We start from the raw sequence: 17277 nt of genomic DNA on the forward strand, positions 1-17277 counted from the left end.
CAGGGAGGGTAAAATGAGGAGGTGGAAGATGGGTAGCAGGTGTTACCGGACTTTTTTTTGACTTTTGAGAAGTAGAGGGACGATTGGGAGGAGGTGTCGTACGAGGTCTCGTCGATACTGAGGCTTGTGAGAGAGAACTCGAAGAAGCGAGATTAGACTGAGGCGTTGAAGTAGGGACGTCTGAGCCGAGGACAGCAAAAGGATTAGATACAGGAGTGATTATGGGAGAGGTAACCACAGAGGTGGGTGTAGAAGATGGGATACCAGAAGTGGGGGGACGTTTTGAAACACGGGAATAAGAAACACGTGGGAGTCTCCCTTGGAGGCGGAGATGAGAAACTGCCATGGCATAAGGGAGACCTTCTGTCTCTTTGAGGTAACGGATTTCCTGCTCGTTTAAATAGACCTGACAACGGCGAGAGTACGAAGGGTGAGCCTCATGACAGTTAAGGCAAGAGGGAGATCGATTGCAAGACGTATTAGAATGGTCATCGGCACCACAGACTGGGCATTCGGCGATAGATCTGCAATATTTCGCTGGATGGCCAAATCGCCAGCAATTTCTACACTGTTGTGGTGTAGGGATCACCTTTCGAACTTGTAACCGATGTCCTGCTATATAAACTGAGGATGGGAGTTCTCGGCTGTCAAAAGTTAAACGAGCCACATTGCTAGGGTATCGTCTCCGCCCACGGGCAGGAAGAACGTAAGTGTCTACCTTGAGGATTGGGAGATCTTGGAGTTCCAGCTGTTCTAGAATGTCAGTGCCACATGTCTGGAAATTTTGTTGAACTATGGTATGTGGCAGAATGACGGTACCACTACAAGAATTGAGGGAATGATGTTTTTCAAGAGTGACAGGAACAGTATCGATATGGGAAAGACGAGAGAGCTCATGAGCCTGGGTAGCATTCTGTATGGTAATGATGCGCGTACCGCTCTTAAGAGCATGAAAAGAAATATCTTTACCAACATGGCGTAGGAGTGCCTTGCCAATACTATGGTCAGAAAGATAGGCAGTAGAGGAAGTTGGTCGTAAAGTGAAGAATTTAGTCCACTGTTCAGTCTGAAACTGAGCGTGGAAAGGTAGTGAAGGACGTGTCGATCGTTTCTGAGAAGAACGAGAAGGTGGAAAAGTATCATCAGCAGGTAATTGTCGTTGGCGTTTAGGCGTGGGACCAGAGTTGGTCCGACGTGGAACGGGTCGGCGATTTGAAAATTGCCACAATGTAGAGGGAGAGGCCGGAAGCATAGTCAGAGGAGAGCAAAGGTCCGATAAATCAGAGGAGTCAGTCGAGGCCTCAGTACCTGAAGCGGGTGAGGAAACAGCACCGGCAATAGGTACAGAGGCATGAGGAATGTCTGAAGAGTGGTCCAAAGACGAGGCGGGGTCAGAACGGGGTGCGGTATCAAGAAGGGGCCCGGGGGTACCAGGTTCATGGACTAGGGCTGCCATGGTTAGGTTACTTCTTTCTTTTTGTTTTTAAGAAAAAAAAAGAAAGAAAAGAAAATAAAAATAAAAAAAAAGAAAAAAAAAGGGGGGACCGGGGAGGGATAGGTCCTAGGAGGAATGAAAGGGCCAGAAATCTCCCTCCGCGCCCAAGAGGACCTCAGCACCGCAAGTAGCGCAGATGCAGCATGGAACCCGTGCCATACCCTACCCATCATGCTAGTAAACTAACAATCCGGGATAGCAACCTCACATCTGCCGAGCTACCTCGGTGGACAAAAGAGAGGGCGGCCGGATATCCGCCACAAAGCATACCTCCTTCGGCCACCACCCCCGGAATCCGAAAGGTGGCTTCCAGAGATACACTCGTCGCCCGAAAGACACCCAAAGCTACTCCGGGATACCGGAGAGGGATCGGGACATCCCCAGGCGATCCAGATTCCACGGCAAACTACGCCACCGCTAAGAACCTCAACGGAATGGGATGGACCCCGGTATCCTTTCCCCTACCTAGGAACTAGCGCGCCTGTGGGAGAAATCCCAAAGGACAAAAAGAGGAAGGGCAAAAGGGAGGGGTGGGGAGGGGGAGGAGGAAAGGAAAAAGGGAAGGATGGGGAGGATGGGATAGGGGAGGGGAGATTGGGGGGTAATTAGGTTCGGTCTGAGGAAGAAGACTGATAGGTCTAATTCCTCAGACCAAGAGCCTCTTCACCACGCCAAGGAGCCCCCCTTGAAGAGGTGATTAGCAATAAGCACGAAGAACTGATTTATCGTAAACAGAGCTATTTTTTTGCTTGGTTTTTGGACTATGAAGCCAGTTTGCCAAATTTTTAGAAAAAATTCAATGCACTTTCTTATAAAACTCTCTCATCTTCCTTCATTTAGGTTTGTGGAGAATACTAAATGAAATTAAACTTCAAAAAAAAAAAAGAAAACTGAAAATTGAAAACTCGGGTTTATATCATATTTTTCACACATATTTTTCATATATATTTTCATATGACTGTCTGGCAGAACTGATCATATTGTAAGGGTCAGTGTTCTTGTCTTAAGCTATAAGACTGACTGGCAGAACTGATCATATTGTAAGGTACAGTGGTCTTGTCTTAGGCTATAAGACTGACTGGCAGAACTGATCATATTGTAAGATACAGTGTTCTTGTCTTAGGCTGTAAGACTGACTGGCAGAACTGATCATATTGTAAGATACAGTGTTCTTGTCTTAGGCTGTAAGACTGACTGGCAGAACTGATCATATTGTAAGATACAGTGTTCTTGTCTTAGGCTATAAGACTGACTGGTAGAACTGATCATATTGTAAGATACAGTGTTCTTGTCTTAGGCTATAAGACTGACTGGTAGAACTGATCATATTGTAAGGTACAGTGTTCTTGTCTTAAGCTATAAGACTGACTGGCAGAACTGATCATATTGTAAGGTACAGTGGTCTTGTCTTAGGCTATAAGACTGACTGGCAGAACTGATAATATTGTAAGATACAGTGTTCTTGTCTTAGGCTGTAAGACTGACTGGCAGAACTGATCATATTGTAAGATACAGTGTTCTTGTCTTAGGCTGTAAGACTGACTGGCAGAACTGATCATATTGTAAGATACAGTGTTCTTGTCTTAGGCTATAAGACTGACTGGTAGAACTGATCATATTGTAAGATACAGTGTTCTTGTCTTAGGCTATAAGACTGACTGGTAGAACTGATCATATTGTAAGGTACAGTGTTCTTGTCTTAAGCTATAAGACTGACTGGCAGAACTGATCATATTGTAAGGTACAGTGGTCTTGTCTTAGGCTATAAGACTGACTGGCAGAACTGATCATATTGTAAGATACAGTGTTCTTGTCTTAGGCTGTAAGACTGACTGGCAGAACTGATCATATTGTAAGATACAGTGTTCTTGTCTTAGGCTGTAAGACTGACTGGCAGAACTGATCATATTGTAAGATACAGTGTTCTTGTCTTAGGCTATAAGACTGACTGGTAGAACTGATCATATTGTAAGATACAGTGTTCTTGTCTTAGGCTATAAGACTGACTGGTAGAACTGATCATATTGTAAGGTACAGTGTTCTTGTCTTAAGCTATAAGACTGACTGGCAGAACTGATCATATTGTAAGGTACAGTGGTCTTGTCTTAGGCTATAAGACTGAGTGGCAGAACTGATCATATTGTAAGATACAGTGTTCTTGTCTTAGGCTATAAGACTGACTGGCAGAACTGATCATATTGTAAGATACAGTGTTCTTGTCTTAGGCTATAAGACTGACTGGCAGAACTGATCATATTGTAAGATACAGTGTTCTTGTCTTAGGCTATAAGACTGACTGGTAGAACTGATCATATTGTAAGATACAGTGTTCTTGTCTTAGGCTATAAGACTGTGTGGCAGAGCTGTTCATACTGTAAGATACAGTGGTCTTGTCTTAGGCTATAACCCTGGCACTCACATTTTAAACCTTGATGAACTGGAATTAGATGAAATTTCATGGAAAAATTTATTTGCATGTGTCTTCTGCTTAATTTTAATAAACCATTTCAGAAAGCCTCTACTGATCAGCTCGAGATTTCAACACTCATCTATCAGGGTTAGAAGAAGGTTGTTATTGTTAAAGGAAATAGAATTGAATTATTTTGCGTTAAACAACTGAAATACGCTTTCTGTGTGGTGCCTCAATGCTGCTAAGTGGCACTTGATCCAAGGAACTGGACTTATACTCATCTTCCTTCAATTAAACCTGAATGAATTTTATTCCACATTAAACCCAAAGGGTCTAATTTGGAATAAAATTATTATTCCACATTAAACCCAAAAGGTTTAATGTGGAATAATTAAACCCAAAGGGTTTAATGCTATCCCAAAGATAAATTAAACCATTCTTCGCAGCATTGATCTTTTTAATATTCGATGTATCTGACAAGTATGAAATAGATGAAATTTTTGGATTACGCTTTGTAGTTGCAAATTTTACTAGTTTCTTGCAATAACTTGAGAATTTATTATCTGGTAGACTTTAAACTTTCATTGCTGATGTGTTTTCCTCACATAAAGTTGATTTTAAGTTGTGTCAAGTTTAACGCCACATTTTATTAACCAAACTGGTTTCTGGGCAATAACTTGTGATCAGAGGTGACAGTGTTTGAATTAATTGGGTTACCCTATGTTAAATCTTTATAAGAACATAAGAAAGGAGGAACACTGCAGGAGGCCTGCTGGCCCATACTAGGCAGGTCCTTTACAATTCATCCCACTAACAAAACATTTGCCCAACCCAATTTTCAATGCCACCCAAGAAATAAGCTCTGATGTGCAAGTCCCACTCAAATCCAACCCCTCCCACTCATGTATTTATCCAACCTAAATTTGAAACTACCCAAAGTCCTAGCCTCAATAACCCAACTAGGTAGACTGTTCCACTCATCAACTACCCTATTTCCAAACCAATACTTTCCTATGTCCTTTCTAAATCTAAACTTATCTAATTTAAATCCATTACTGCGGGTTCTCTCTTGGAGAGATATCCTCAAGACCTTGTTAATATCCCCTTTATTAATACCTATCTTCCACTTATACACTTCGATCAGGTCTCCCCTCATTCTTCGTCTAACAAGTGAATGTAACTTAAGAGTCTTCAATCTTTCTTCATAAGGAAGATTTCTAATGCTATGTATTAATTTAGTCATCCTACGCTGAATGTTTTCTAACGAATTTATGTCCATTCTGTAATATGGAGACCAGAATTGAGCTGCATAATCTAGGTGAGGCCTTACTAATGATGTATAAAGCTGCAGTATGACCTCTGGACTTCTCTTGCTTACACTTCTTGATATAAATCCCAGTAATCTATTTGCCTTATTATCATGTTTGCATAACATCTGTGTGCCCTCAAAACCATTGTAAAAAATTATTTTATATGCCCAGAGCTTAAATATATAAAAAAAATAATATAACCATAAATCTGATATTTTTTTAAGAAAAATTGTGATTTATTTTTTCCTATGTAGGTCCCGATTTACCTTTTTTTAATTGAAGAAAATGGGAAAATTGAAATATAGGATTTTATATCATAATTTCTGAGTGCGTTATCCGAGTGCCTTCAACCCTTCAATGTTGATAACCTGATAATCAAAATTCTGAGAGGCTTTAAGCTTAAAATGCTGGTGTATTTTAGGAAATAGGTCTCTCTGAGATAAAAAAAGAGAATTCCTCATCAGCTTGTCTTCAATCTGGTGTTTCTTAGTGGACGGTTTAAGTTTTAGGCTGCATATATTCTAATTTGCCATTTGTTGAAGAAATTGAGATATTAGTGTCAGTGTGATAACTTGTGTGTCTCTTTAAATCTTCACCGGTAATATTTATCTCCGTTAGCAACTTATTTTGCACTCTGTGCTACTCCTATCACGTGCATGGTGGTGCAGGGTGATCAAGTTACCGATACAGAAATACTTTACTCGGATAGCGCAGCGACCAAAGTACATCTAGTTATTATAATATTCACATGCCAGCAAGAAATACCTCCTCTACAAGGCTACAAACACCGAGGTCCAAGCTGAGGACCAACTTTATCGTCACTCTCATACAAAATTTCCGGAACTTCTTCCTCGTTAGCACAGTTTCCTGACAAGTACAAGAGCAACATTCTTGTCTTATATTTCTCCGAGGAAGTGAGTAAGCACACGAAGAGCTTGCTGTACCTGTGTCATAGACACACTTCATGTTCCCTCGCCACTAGGACACCCTTATATGAATACAAGCTGAGGCAGTGTTCTGCCAACACTCAGCTCAGCCTCACAATACACCTGACCTGGACACAACCTCAACCAGTATCCTGCACACAACCAACTCTTGAGTGCAAGCCGCTCCGTGAATGATATCCTGAAGAAGGGAAGGAAGCGAACTGGAAAAAAGTTTTACCTCTATAGACATCCCCCAGCCCACTACTGGCCGATTCTATTCATCAGAAACTCATCACCAAGATTCGTCAAGATGCTTCTACATCGAACATATTTTCGTTTACTCTCATATTTATCTGACCGCTCAGGTGTATTTTTATATCTGGAAGTTTATTGAATATTCTTTACTTATGTTGATTTATTTTTCGGATACAATACATTTTCCATCTGTGCAAGATATTATTCTCTCTTGCAATTCTTATGCTAAGACATTTGTAATTATTTTAAAATTTATTCTATCACTTTATTTATAATAACATGTGTTTGTGTCCTTTCAGCGTCATTTTCTCGAGGCTTACATCTGCTGTCTCTTGCTCTCCCTGTTGATGCTGTCAAGAAATCTTCCTTATCTTTTTTCTCGTCTTAAGACTTAGATGTTGAGGGTAGACCACCAGAATATAGTCTTCATTAAGACTTAGATGTTGAGGGTAGACTACCAGAATATAGTCTTCATTAAGACTTAGATGTTGAGGGCAGACCACCAGAATATAGTCTTCATTAAGACTTAGATGTTGAGGGTAGACCACCAGAATATAGTCTTCATTAAGACTTAGATGTTGAGGGTAGACTACCAGAATATAGTCTTCATTAAGACTTAGATGTTGAGGGTAGACCACCAGAATATAGTCTTCATTAACACTTAGATGTTGAGGGTAGACCACCAGAATATAGTCTTCATTAAGACTTAGATGTTGAGGGTAGACTGGCAGAATATAGTCTTCATTAAGACTTAGATGTTGAGGGTAGACCACCAGAATATAGTCTTCATTAAGACTTAGATGTTGAGGGTAGACCACCAGAATATAGTCTTCATTAAGACTTAGATGTTGAGGGTAGACCACCAGAATATAGTCTTCATTAAGACTTAGATGTTGAGGGTAGACCACCAGAATATAGTCTTCATTAAGACTTAGATGTTGAGGGTAGACTACCAGAATATAGTCTTCATTAAGACTTAGATGTTGAGGGTAGACCACCAGAATATAGTCTTCATTAAGACTTAGATGTTGAGGGTAGACTACCAGAATATAGTCTTCATTAAGACTTAGATGTTGAGGGTAGACCACCAGAATATAGTCTTCATTAAGACTTAGATGTTGAGGGTAGACTACCAGAATATAGTCTTCATTAAGACTTAGATGTTGAGGGTAGACCACCAGAATATAGTCTTCATTAACACTTAGATGTTGAGGGTAGACTACCAGAATATAGTCTTCATTAAGACTTAGATGTTGAGGGTAGACCACCAGAATATAGTCTTCATTAAGACTTACATGTTGAGGGTAGACTTCCAGAATATTGTCTTCATTAACACTTAGATGTTGAGGGTAGACTACCAGAATATAGTCTTCATTAAAACTTAGATGTTGAGGGTAGACTGCCAGAATATAGTCTTCATTAAGACTTACATGTTGAGGGTAGACTACCAGAATATAGTCTTCATTAAGACTTAGATGTTGAGGGTAGACCACCAGAATATAGTCTTCATTAAGACTTAGATGTTGAGGGTAGACTACCAGAATATAGTCTTCATTAAGACTTAGATGTTGAGGGTAGACCACCAGAATATAGTCTTCATTAAGACTTAGATGTTGAGGGTAGACTTCCAGAATATAGTCTTCATTAACACTTAGATGTTGAGGGTAGACTACCAGAATATAGTCTTCATTAAGACTTAGATGTTGAGGGTAGACTGCCAGAATATAGTCTTCATTAAGACTCAGTGATACATAAAGTATTTTGTGGAAGACTACCAGGTTGTATCTTGCCAGACACAATGTCTTCAGTACTTCAAGAAGCACCAGTGTAAGTGTCTTGAACAACAACTGATACTGCTGAAGTAGTGTGGAAGACTACCAGGTTGTATCTTGCCAGACACTGTCTTCAGTACTTCAAGAAGCACCAGTGTAAGTGTCTTGAACAACAACTGATACTGCAGAAGTAGTGTGGAAGACTACCAGGTTGTATCTTGCCAGACACTGTCTTCAGTACTTCAAGAAGCACCAGTGTAAGTGTCTTGAACTGATACTGCAGTAGTATTGTGTGGAAGACTACCAGGTTGTATCTTCCCAGACACTATATCTTCAAGAAGGCCAACACCTGTTATTCTTGTGAATTTTTAACTAGCTTAGTATTACTGATTAAACAATTTTGCTTTTGATATTGGGAATTCTATCTAAAAAATTACATGGCAGTTCATAGAAAAATACCAGTTAGTAATACTATAGATAAAAATTTTCAGAAAGGTCAGTACTCAGTGGTCAGTCGTCACGTGAGGTCACAGACCCTGAGCTGCTTTGGGGATTAGTGTGGACGGTTACAAAGCATGGCTTGCTTCTGCAGTGTTTTAAAAATTGAGGTTGGAGAGTTGAAGGAGGAGGTCTTGCTTCTCCAGGAGGAGATTAGGAGGCTGAAGGTCCACCTCAATGGGTCTGGGAGAGAGTGTGAGGTGGCTGGAGTTGTGGGGAATGAGGCTTCTAGCAGTGAGGTGCAGTCTGTCTCTCGCTGTGAGGAGGCTGTAGTTGGGGAGGTAGCAACGGCTACCAGCAGTGAGGTGCAGTCCAGCACCTGCTACAAGTGGCGAGTGGTTCACAGTAATGGAAGGCGCATCAGAGTAAGGAAAGTTAAGAGTGAAGATCTGAAGGTAGGAAATCGCTTCTCTGTTCTTCAGGATGAATGTACTTCAGTGGCCAGTGAAGGTAAGGGTACTACTGCCCCTGCTAATGGAGGTAAGCGCATTCTTGTGGTTGGAGACTCTCAGGTAAGATACATTGACCGTGCTTTTTGTAATAGGAATAAGAAGATGAGAGATAGAGTGTGCTTCCCTGGAGCTGGTGTTGGGGACATTGTCAACAGGCTGGATAATATCATGTCAGGTAATGGGAACAAGCCCATTATCTGTCTCAGTGCTGGTGGAAATGATATTGGGAAGGGTAGGAGAGAAGAGCTGCTAGATAAGTACAGGTCAGCTATAGATTTCATTAAGTCTAAGGGAGGGATCCCAATCATATGTAGCATCTTGCCTAGAAGGGGAGTAGGAAATGAATGGTTGTCTAGGGCAATTGGTGTAAATTGCTGGCTAGACAGATACTGCAAGGAACTTGCAATCCCATTCATTGACAACTGGAACAACTTTTATGGCAAACATGATATGTATGCAAGGGATGGGGTACATCTCTCTGGGGCTGGGGTGGTAGCACTTGCAGACTCGATTGAGAAGGCCATTGGTGAAATGCCTATGATTTTAAACTGATGGAAGATAGAGGTATGGGTGTGTGTGGGAAACAAGCAGGTTGCAACACTTGGGTTGGAAACAGTAAATGTATAAAAGGCATTCAGCATGAAGTTATCAATAAAGACAATAGATCAGGTCAGCAAACAAAGGGGGACAGCAGAGGGCAGCAAGGGACTAGCTCCCTTAAGGTTTACTATACTAATAGCAGGAGTGTAAGAAATAAGATAGATGAGCTAAGATTAATTGCAAGTGCAGGAAACATAGATATTATTGCTATAACAGAGACCTGGCTCAATCTGAAAGATAGAGAGATGCCCTCTGAATGTCACATACAAGGCTATAAATTATTCCACACTGACAGGGTCAACAGGAAAGGTGGTGGAGTAGCGATGTATATCAGAGACAATTTAAATTGTTGTGTTAGACAAGATATTAAATTAGAAGCGTCAGCCACTGAATCTGTTTGGTTACAGCTTCTCGAGGGCCGAGAAAAACTAATTTTGGGTGTGATTTACAGGGCCCCAAATCTTGATAGGGAGTGCAGTAAACTTCTATGGGACGAAATTCGTAAGGCATCTACATACGAAAATGTTGTGCTAATGGGAGATTTCAACTATAGACAGATTGGAGCAATTTGACAGGAAATTTAGAGTCAGGTGACTTTCTTGATACGATCCAGGATTGTTTTTTAAAACAGTTTGTGACAGAGCCAACTAAGGGAAATAACCTCCTTGACTTGGTTCTTGCCAGTAGGGAAACACTAATTAATAATCTTGAGGTTAATGATGAGCTTGGGGAAAGTGATCACAAATCACTCAGTTTTAATATATCATGGAATTCCCCTAATAATGGCAATCAAGTCTCCGTCCCTGACTTTCGCTTGGCTGATTTCATAGGACTGAAAAATTACTTAGGTGGGCTGAACTGGAATGACCTGACTAAGGGTCAGGTAGGTGGTGATGGTTGCCGATATGATGCTTTCCAGGGCATAGTTCTAGCTGCTCAGTCAAATTATGTTCCAAATAGGGAAATCAGATCAAACAAAAATGATCCTAAATGGATGAACAATAGATTAAAATATCTGATTGGTCAAAAGAGAGGCATATATAGGCAAATCAAAAGAGGAGAGGGGCAATTGAGAAATCGATATATTCAGTTAAAGAGAGAAATAAAAAAGGGAATTAGAAAAGCAAAAAGAGATTATGAGGTTAAAGTTGCAAGAGAATCGAAGACTAACCCAAAAGGATTCTTTCAGGTATTCAGAAGTAAGATCAGGGACAAGATAGGCCCACTCAAAAGTTCCTCGGGTCAGCTCACTGACAGTGATAAGGAAATGTGTAGAATTTTTAACACATACTTCCTCTCAGTTTTTACACAGGAGGATACCAGCGATATTCCAGTAATGATAAATTATATAGAACAGGACGATAATAAACTGTGCACTATTAGGGTCACAAGTGACATGGTCCTTAGGCAAATAGATAAATTAAAACCTAACAAATCCCCAGGCCCTGATGAACTGTATGCAAGGGTTCTAAAGGAATGTAAAGAGGAGCTTAGCACACCTTTGGCTAATCTTTTCAACATATCACTACAAACTGGCATTGTGCCAGATAAGTGGAAAATGGCAAATGTGATACCTATTTTCAAAACAGGTGACAGGTCCTTAGCTTCGAACTATAGACCAATAAGCCTAACCTCCATAGTGGGAAAATTTATGGAATCAATAATTGCCGAGGCAGTTCGTAGCCACCTTGAAAAGCATAAATTAATCAACGAATCTCAGCATGGTTTTACAAAGGGGCGTTCCTGCCTTACGAATTTATTAACTTTTTTCACTAAGGTATTTGAGGAGGTAGATCATGGTAATGAATATGATATTGTGTATATGGACTTCAGTAAGGCTTTTGACAGGGTCCCACATCAGAGACTATTGAGGAAAATTAAAGCACATGGAATAGGAGGAGAGATTTTTTCCTGGATAGAGGCATGGTTGACAAATAGGCAGCAGAGAGTTTGCATAAATGGGGAGAAATCAGAGTGGGGAAGCGTCACGAGCGGTGTTCCACAGGGGTCAGTGTTGGGCCTCCTGGTGTTCACAATCTACATAAACGACATAGATGAGGGCATAAAGAGCGACATCGGCAAGTTTGCCGATGACACCAAAATAGGCCGTCGAATTCATTCTGACGAGGACATTCGAGCACTCCAGGAAGATTTGAATAGACTGATGCAGTGGTCGGAGAAGTGGCAGATGCAGTTTAATATAGACAAATGCAAAGTTCTAAATGTTGGACAGGACAATAACCATGCCACATATAAACTAAATAATGTAGATCTTAATATTACGGATTGCGAAAAAGATTTAGGAGTTCTGGTTAGCAGTAATCTGAAACCAAGACAACAGTGCATAAGTGTTCGCAATAAAGCTAATAGAATCCTTGGCTTCATAACAAGAAGCATAAATAATAGGAGTCCTCAGGTTGTTCTTCAACTCTATACATCCTTGGTTAGGCCTCATTTAGATTATGCTGCACAGTTTTGGTCACCGTATTACAGAATGGATATAAATTCTCTGGAAAATGTACAAAGGAGGATGACAAAGTTGATCCCATGTATCAGAAACCTTCCCTATGAGGATAGACTAAGGGCCCTGAAACTGCACTCTCTAGAAAGACGTAGAATTAGGGGGGATATGATTGAGGTGTATAAATGGAAGACAGGAATAAATAAAGGGGATGTAAATAGTGTGCTGAAAATATCTAGCCTAGACAGGACTCGCAGCAATGGTTTTAAGTTGGAAAAATTCAGATTCAGGAAGGATATAGGAAAGTACTGGTTTGGTAATAGAGTTGTGGATGAGTGGAACAAACTCCCAAGTACCGTTATAGAGGCCAGAACGTTGTGTAGCTTTAAAAATAGGTTGGATAAATACATGAGTAGATGTGGGTGGGTGTGAGTTAGACCTGATAGCTTCTGCTACCAGGTCGGTTGCCGTGTTCCTCCCTTAAGTCAATGTGACCTGACCTGACTAGGTTGGGTGCATTGGCTTAAGCCGGTAGGAGACTTGGACCTGCCTCGCATGGGCCAGTAGGCCTTCTGCAGTGTTCCATCGTTCTTATGTTCTTATGTTCTAAGACTTAGATGTTGAGGGTAGACTTCCAGAATATAGTCTTCATTAAGACTTAGATGTTGAGGGTAGACTACCAGAATATAGTCTTCATTAAGACTTAGATGTTGAGGGTAGACTGCCAGAATGTAGTCTTCATTAAGACTTAGATGTTGAGGGTAGACTACCAGAATATAGTCTTCATTAAGACTTAGATGTTGAGGGTAGACTGCCAGAATATAGTCTTCATTAAGACTTAGATGTTGAGGGTAGACTGCCAGAATATAGTCTTCATTAAGACTTAGATGTTGAGGGTAGACTGCCAGAATATAGTCTTCATTAAGACTTAGATGTTGAGGGTAGACTGCCAGAATATAGTCTTCATTAAGACTTAGATGTTGAGGGTAGACTGCCAGAATATAGTCTTCATTAAGACTTAGATGTTGAGGGTAGACTACCAGAATATAGTCTTCATTAAGACTTAGATGTTGAGGGTAGACTGACAGAATATAGTCTTCATTAAGACTTAGATGTTGAGGGTAGACCACCAGAATATAGTCTTCATTAAGACTTACATGTTGAGGGTAGACTTCCAGAATATAGTCTTCATTAAGACTTAGATGTTGAGGGTAGACTGACAGAATATAGTCGTCATTAAGACTTAGATGTTGAGGGTAGACTGCTAGAATATAGTCTTCATTAAGACTTAGATGTTGAGAGTAGACTGCCAGAATATAGTCTTTATTAAGACTTAGATGTTGAGGGTAGACTACCAGAATATAGTCTTCATTAAGACTTAGATGTTGAGGGTAGACTGACAGAATATAGTCGTCATTAAGACTTAGATGTTGAGGGTAGACTGCCAGAATATAGTCTTCATTAAGACTTAGATGTTGAGTCTAGACTGCCAGAATATAGTCTTCATTAAGACTTAGATGTTGAGGGTAGACTACCAGAATATAGTCTTCATTAAGACTTAGATGTTGAGGGTAGACTGACAGAATATAGTCGTCATTAACACTTAGATGCATTTCTCACGTTACCATTTATCGCACGATTCAGTTTACACAATTCGTTTTGTGAAGCAAATTTTGCATATTGCATAGAGTCCTTAATTCATATATATATATATATATATATATATATATATATATATATATATATATATATATATATATATATATATATATATATATATATATATATATATATATATATATATATATATATATATATATATATATATATATATATATATATATATATATATATATATATAATCAACAAGTCGGCCGTACAAAAATAACCGGTTTCCCTGAATTCCTTCACTAAATATTACCCTGCTCACACTCCAACAGCTCGTCAGGTCCCAAATACCAATCGTCTCCATTCACTCCTATCTAACACGCTCACATACGCTTGCTGGAAGTCCAAGCCCCTCGCCCACAAAATCTCCTTGACCCCCTCCCTCCAACCTTTTTGAGGACGAACTCTACCCCGCCTTCCTTCCCCTAGAGAATTATACGCTCTCCATGTCATTCTACTTTGATCCATTCTCTCTAAATGACCAAACCACCTCAACAACCCCTCTTCAGCCCTCTGACTAATACTTTTATTAACTTCAAACCTTCTCCTAATTTTCACACTCAGAATTCTCTGCATAATATTTACACCACACATTGCCCTTAGACAGGGCATCTCCACTGTCTCCAACCGTCTCCTCTCTGTAGCATTTACAACCCAAGCTTCACACCCATATAAGAGTGTTGGTACTACTATACTTTCAAGCATTTGCCTCCATAGATAACGTTTTTTGTCTCCACATATACCTTAACGCTCCACTCACCTTTTTTCCTTCATCAATTCTATAGTTAACCTCATCCTTCATAAATCCATCCTCTGTCTCGTCAACTCCCAAATATCTGAAAACATTCACTTCTTCCATACTCCCTCTCTCCAATGTGATATGCAATTTTTCTTTATCTAAACCATTTGACACCTTCATCACCTTACTCTTTTCTATGTTCACTTTCAACTTTCTACCTTTACACACACTCCCAAACTCGTCCACTAACCTTTGCAATTTTTCTTTAGAATCTCCCATAAGCACAGCATCATCAGCAAAAAGTAACTGTGTCAATTCCCATTTTGTATTTGATTCCCTATAATTTAATCCCACCCCTCTCCCTAACACCCTAGCATTTACTTCTTTTACAACCCCATCTATAAATATGTTAAACAACCATGGTGACATTACACATCCCTGTCTAAGACCTACTTTTACCGGGAAGTAGTCTCCCTCTCTTCTACACACCCTAACCTGAGCCTCACTATCCTCATAAAAACTCTTTACAGCATTTAGTAACTTACCACCTATTCCATATACTTGCGACATCTGCCACATTGCTCCTCTATCCACTCTATGATATGCATTATCATATACATTATCTATTATAATATACATATTGTAATATACATTATCTATTATCATATACATTATCTATTATAATTTTTATTTTCGTCTCATTCTTCCCATCTTACTGTCAAACAAATCAAAATCAAGAATCATTCAGTTCATCTGCATCATATTTGTTATCACCAAAAATAGATATACAAGAAGCTTTCAGTTTTTCTTCTAAGTTTTAACGAGATTCTTTAAGTTTCAGTAAGAACGTTCTTTGGTGTTTAAGTTTCAGTAAGAACGTTCTTTGGTGTTTAAGTTTCAGTAAGAACGCTCTCTGGAGTTTAAGTTTCAGCAAGCACGTTCTCTTGGGTTTATGTGTCAGTAAGAACGCTCTCTGGGGTTTAAGTTTCAGTAAGAACGTTCTTTGGTGTTTAAGTTTCAGTAAGAACGCTCTCTGGGGTTTAAGTTTCAGTAAGAACGTTCTCTTGAGTTTAAGTTTCAGTAAGAACGCTCTCTGGGGTTTAAGTTTCAGTAAGAACGTTCTCTTGAGTTTAAGTTTCAGTAAGAACGCTCTCTGGGGTTTAAGTTTCAGTAAGAACGTTCTCTTGAGTTTAAGTTTCAGTAAGAACGTTCTCTTGAGTTTAAGTTTCAGTAAGAACGCTCTCTGGGGTTTAAGTTTCAGCAAGCACGTTCTCTTGGGTTTAAGTTTCAGTAAGAACGCTCTCTGGGGTTTAAGTTTCAGCAAGCACGTTCTCTTGGGTTTAAGTGTCAGTAAGAACGCTCTCTGGGGTTTAAGTTTCAGTAAGAACGTTCTCTGGGGTTTAAGTTTCAGTAAGAACGTTCTCTTGAGTTTAAGTTTCAGTAAGAACGCTCTCTGGGGTTTAAGTTTCAGTAAGAACGTTCTCTTGAGTTTAAGTTTCAGTAAGAACGCTCTCTGGGGTTTAAGTTTCAGTAAGAACGTTCTCTTGAGTTTAAGTTTCAGTAAGAACGCTCTCTGGGTTTAAGTTTCAGTAAGAACGTTCTCTCGGGTTCAAGTTTCAGTAAGAACGTTCTCTGAGGTTCAAGTTTCAGTAAGAACGTTCTCTCGGGTTCAAGTTTCAGTAAGAACGTTCTCTGAGGTTCAAGTTTCAGTAAGAACGTTCTCTGAGGTTCAAGTTTCAGTAAGAACGCTCTCTGGGTTTTAGTTTCAGTAAGAACGTTCTCTCGGGTTCAAGTTTAAGTAAGAACGTTCTCTGAGGTTCAAGTTTCAGTAAGAACGCTCTCTGGGTTTTAGTTTCAGTAAGAACGTTCTCTCGGGTTCAAGTTTAAGTAAGAACGTTCTCTGAGGTTCATGTTTAAGTAAGAACGTTCTCTGGGGTTCAAGTTTCAGTAAGAACGCTCTCTGAGGTTCAAGTTTAAGTAAGAACGTTCTTTAAGTTTCAAGTTTTAGTAAGAACCTTCTCTGGGGTTCAAGTTTCAGTAAGAACGCTCTCTGAGGTTCAAGTTTAAGTAAAAACGTTCTTTGAGTTTCAAGTTTTAGTAAGAACGTTCTCTGGGGTTCAAGTCTCAGTAAGAACGTTCTCTGAGGTTCAAGTTTAAGTAAGAACGTTCTCTGGGGTTCAAGTTTCAGTAAGAACGTTCTCTGAGGCTCACGTTTTAAGTAAGAACGTTCTCTGAGGTTCAAGTTTCAGTAAGAACGTTCTCTGGGGTTTCAAGTTTCAGTAAGAACGTTCTCTGAGGTCCAAGTTTAAGTAAGAACGTTCTCTGGGATTTCAAGTTTCAGTAAGAACGTTCTCTGAGGTCCAAGTTTAAGTAAGAACGTTCTCTGGGATTTAAGCTTAAGCACTAACGCATTTAATATTCCTTTCAAGTTACGTTTTTTTTAAATTAAAATATGTGTTAGAAAGACACGTAAGCAAACACTATGACATATGAGAAAACGTTTCGGTCCTGGGACCTTGATCACTTCTAAAATACAAAGATAGAAAGACATTATACATAGGCGGAGAGTGAGGTGTGAGTGACTCATGGTGACCTGAAGAATGTCATGTTGGGATGAGGACGGGTAGACGATGAGATCATGTGACTCCTGTGTTGTTGGGTTGGTGGTGCTTAACCTGCTGGAGTATAATG

The sequence above is a fragment of the Cherax quadricarinatus genome, chromosome 5 (assembly GCF_038502225.1).
Source record: "Cherax quadricarinatus isolate ZL_2023a chromosome 5, ASM3850222v1, whole genome shotgun sequence".
NCBI lineage: Eukaryota > Metazoa > Arthropoda > Malacostraca > Decapoda > Parastacidae > Cherax > Cherax quadricarinatus.